Here is a 3,041-nt window from a genome sequence, read left to right as displayed (position 1 = left end):
CTTCTGGCTTGTTTTTTTTAATATTTTTTCACTCGTTTAAGCAGCAGCTCTGCAAAGACTGTCTGCATTTCTCCCTCTCCAGCATCAAAAAGAAGGAACAACCCGATTGGGTTTGGCTATCACAGGAGTCACGCTGCAGCGTGCCCTTTCACAATAAGAGTCTCAACACATATTTTAGTCATTTTACCTGAATTAACATAAAACGCCATGAATTAGCAAGTTTTTTACCCTTCTAACATCTTTTTAAACACAAATGAAATCCTACACCATGAATTATATCATTGCTGATGTTTTTAATGAATTTTCTAACCATTATGATCTATTTATTGACTATTTATCACCTGTAATATATTTCTTATGACCGTTTTTACTAACAGGCTTTTATTTATTGGCAGCTATGTTAACCAGGGTTACACACCATCTTGCTGGAAAAACTCAGGGAACCTGCCAGCTTCAGTGCATAAAGTGCATACCACACCAAACCATCACTTTTGTTGTTCCAACAGTCTTGGAGGGATCCATCCAATGTGGGTTAGTGTCAGACTAATAGCGGTGGTTTTGTTTGTTAACTTCACCATTCACATAAAAGTTTGCCTCATCACTGAACAAAATCTTCTGCGTGAACTGAGCGTCCTGTTCCAATTTTTGTTTTGCCCATTCTGCAAATTCTGTGCGCCGATCTGGGTCATCCTCGTTGTGAGTAGCTAATATCCGCCGAAGGGATGTTCGACTAATGCCACTCTCCAGTGACATGCGGCGAGTAACTGTAGCATGGGAGATGGGTGGTCTCGTAGGGTGTCTTGCATTAAAATCTGCTGCAATGACCCAGTTACTGCGTCCATCAGATATCAACACAATTTCGATCCACTCCTCACGTGTTAACATCTTCGACATGTCAATGGCTGTGAACAAAGAGAAACTTGTAAATAACTCATGAAAGAATAAAGTTACGTTGAAACCAAGCACACCATTGTTTTTCTTGTGACATTACCAATAAGTTTGATGTGTCACATGTATCCAAGATGGCCGACTTCTAAATGGCCACCATGGTCACCACCCATCTTGAGGAGTTTGCCTCTTCACATATACTAATGTGCCACAAACAGGACTTTAATATCACCAACCATTCCAATGTTATTAAGGTGTATCCATATAAATGGCCCACCCTGCATTAAAACTCAATATTTCTTTTTCTCCTTCTTATCTTCCTCCGCGTGACAGCCCGTCTCCTCTGCTCTTACCTTACTCACTCAACTCAAGTACCATAGAGGAATCAGGTAGTTGACGTTTCCTGCTGCAACCTTCTTTTTAAGCTTTCTTCTTGTCTGATCACTGTGCTCCTGACCGGGTTTTATTGACGTTTTGACCTCTCTGCTACTTACGGAAACATGAAGTACATCATCGGCATTGGTGGTGTAACCAATGGAGGGAAAACCACCCTCACCAACAGACTGATCAAGAACCTGCCCAACTGTTGCGTGGTACATCAGGATGACTTCTTCAAGCCCCAAGATCAGATTGAAGTTGGTGAAGAAGCAGTACGATGTCATCACTGCTCTGGACATGGAGGCTATGATGAGTACCATATATGCGTGGCTGGAGAACCCGGTGAAGTTTGAGAAGTCTCATGGCGTTAATAACACCCGGGATTCTGAGATCGTGCCAAAGTCTGACCGCAAGAAGGATGAGGAGACTCACATCCTTATTGTGGAAGGATTCTTGCTTTACACCTACGTACCTTTGATCGACGTGCTGAACCAACGCTACTTTATTTCCATCCCATATGAAGAATGCAAAAAGAGGAGGTGCTCAAGAAACTACCTGGTACCAGACCCACCTGGTACCAGGTCACGTCTGGCCCATGTACCTGAAACATAAGAACATCATAAGAGTGTTTTCGCACATTGCTGGTATCAAATTTCAAGTCACCATGTTTGAGGACTCATCAATACATTTTGATTAGTTCTTTAACAAAACTTATGAACAGTTTCAGGATATAATATATTAAATAACATCTGTGAAAGTGGTGAGTTTATGTTAATCTTTCTATTGTTCTTACCATCCTGCATTAAAATCTGTAATATCAGTAAACTTAAATAAGATATGCAAACTGTGTCTAAGTCTTTTTCTTTTCTTTATTTGTTAGTTTGTTTTGTTTTTCAAAACACTGATACCTTCAGTAAATTGATTTAAGAAATTTCCCAAATTCAAGTGGCATATACTTTGGATGATGCTGACATTGAAGAACCAAAAATGTTTCTGTGGGTATTGACTTCATTTTAATCATACCTGTGAGTGTAATGTGGTGATACATCACAAAAGGACTTACATTTTACTGACTGTATTTTTTTATTTAATTTTTTAAGTTAACATGTTCAAAACTGTTACAAATCATGCACATCTATGGAAACTATGTTTCTTTGTTGTGTAATCATGAGTATAGACTGTAAGAGAAGATAACATCGTTATAAAGTAAGATATTAACAGAAAATACATTATTCAACAGAACAAAGAAAATAGTAGCATTTTCAAAAACTACCATTTATGTTAAAGGCAACCACCATGGATGTCATCATTCCACTGAATCATAATTATCATTCTTTAACTGTATATATAAAATTAGTGATTACAAAAAACTAAAAAGATTTTAAAATATAAATTAATGACGGCAGCTCTTAAAAATACAAATGCAACAATACCATGTCGTACCATGTAGGACCTATATACTGGTGGCAATGGTTTAATTTACTGGGCAGGGCAGGTGACTCATGCAAATGGTGTTAGTTTTATGCAGAGGCCATTTACTGTCTTCCCCTGGTTTTTCTCCCAGTTCATGTCTGATCTCCACTATTATAATTCATTGTAATTAGATATGAACAGCAAAAAATGCAGATCATGTAGACATGTGTTCATTGTGTGAAATCGATGGGAAATCTTTACTTTGCAGTCTAGTTACACCTACAGGTCAGTGGCCACTCTTTCAGTGATGAAAGAGTACTTGAGGAACAAACTAGAAAGTGTTTAAACATTTCTGGCCTAAA

General features: G+C 38.2%; 1 pseudogene; it reads left to right on the top strand.

The window, feature by feature from the left end:
* Positions 1-1,313: 1,313 nt before the first annotated feature.
* LOC120718585 lies at positions 1,314-1,889 on the top strand (annotated as a pseudogene).
* Positions 1,890-3,041: the final 1,152 nt, after the last annotated feature.

Source organism: Simochromis diagramma, unplaced genomic scaffold (genome assembly GCF_900408965.1).
Source record: "Simochromis diagramma unplaced genomic scaffold, fSimDia1.1 OVJJ01000531.1, whole genome shotgun sequence".
NCBI lineage: Eukaryota > Metazoa > Chordata > Actinopteri > Cichliformes > Cichlidae > Simochromis > Simochromis diagramma.
This window is presented reverse-complemented; position numbering and strand designations above follow the sequence as displayed.